This window comes from Lepidothrix coronata, unplaced genomic scaffold (assembly GCF_001604755.1).
Source record: "Lepidothrix coronata isolate B3197 unplaced genomic scaffold, Lepidothrix_coronata-1.0 Scaffold23, whole genome shotgun sequence".
Lineage (NCBI taxonomy): Eukaryota > Metazoa > Chordata > Aves > Passeriformes > Pipridae > Lepidothrix > Lepidothrix coronata.
This window is the reverse complement of record NW_016690203.1, coordinates 5,927,676-5,928,936: the sequence shown is the minus strand read 5'-3', so window position 1 is coordinate 5,928,936 and position 1,261 is coordinate 5,927,676.

Below are 1,261 nucleotides of genomic sequence, written 5' to 3'. Positions count from 1 at the left end.
ATGCTACAAAAGGTACCTTACATGTCTACTTTCTTTCTACAACAAAATTGTTCATATATGCTTCAAGATCATGATCTAATTTACTCTTTCAGGTGTAAGTCAGAAAGAAGAGAAAGTGATGGTGTCTTGTCACTTGTAGGTGGATGAATTCTTACTGTAGGTTCAAGGGCATGACCCCCCCCTTTTCCCCCCCCCCCTTTCTTTTTTAACTCTTTTCCTGTGTGTAAAGGAGTAAACAGTTGCCTGTCATTCAGACCAGTTTTGACAGATTTCTCTGAAACCTTTTCCATCTGCTGGCAGCTGAGGAATTCAGCACAGAGGCCCCAATAAAACCTCCCCGAAACAAATACTTGTACACTGAATAATGTTAAGGTACACCTCAATTCAGGTCAGAGGAGCAGAATTTTAATTTAATTGGCTGGTTTTTTAGCCTGTACCTCAGCACATCCTAACTTTGCAAAGCAGATATAAAAAGCAAAAGAGAGAGAAAATGACACAAAAACTGGCAATTAGTAGCAGATTCTAGGGGCAAATAAGAAAGTGCTTCTGGCAGCTGTAGAACAGAGAAACTGAGAACAGACCAGGGAGCTATGGCAGATAGGACAGATAGAGATTGTAATTTCTGCTTCAAAGGGAGATCAGAGAACACAGTCCTCTAGCCCTCCTTTATTATTTATTAGGAATATACACAGGATCTTTGCAATCTTCCTTTCAGTACTTTCTCCTACATGCAGAAGTTAGAATATGTACAGGTGTGTAGTGAGAAAATAGTAGCTTCTCCTAGTGTGCAGAAGTTGACAAGACACATAAGGCTTGCTCAGAAGTGCAACATTTAAGCAATCAACCATATTACTTTGATTTTATGGATGGCCATGTATCTAGAAAGGTGCAGCACCAAGACCAGAAAGGATGTACGAGTTTGTAAATGTATGTCTGGTGCAAGAGATTGCTGGTAGTGACTCAAGAAAACAGAAATTCTTTTCAGAGCTATTATTAGGAAACTTTTGGAGAATTATCAGTAGGAAGGTCAAGCAGAACTGCATTCATGTGATTTAATCCTAAAATAACACAATTTCTATGAAGTTTGCAAGAAGTCTGTTTCTAACTCATATGGGAGGAGAGGGGATAAATAAAAAATAACTTGTGTTATCCCAACCTCTGGATTTCCTACTGTGTCTCTGTACATGTGTCTTTTATTCTTGTTTCACTCTGGCTTAAAAAACCCATGATAAACTTATCGTTGGCATAATAAAAAATGGGA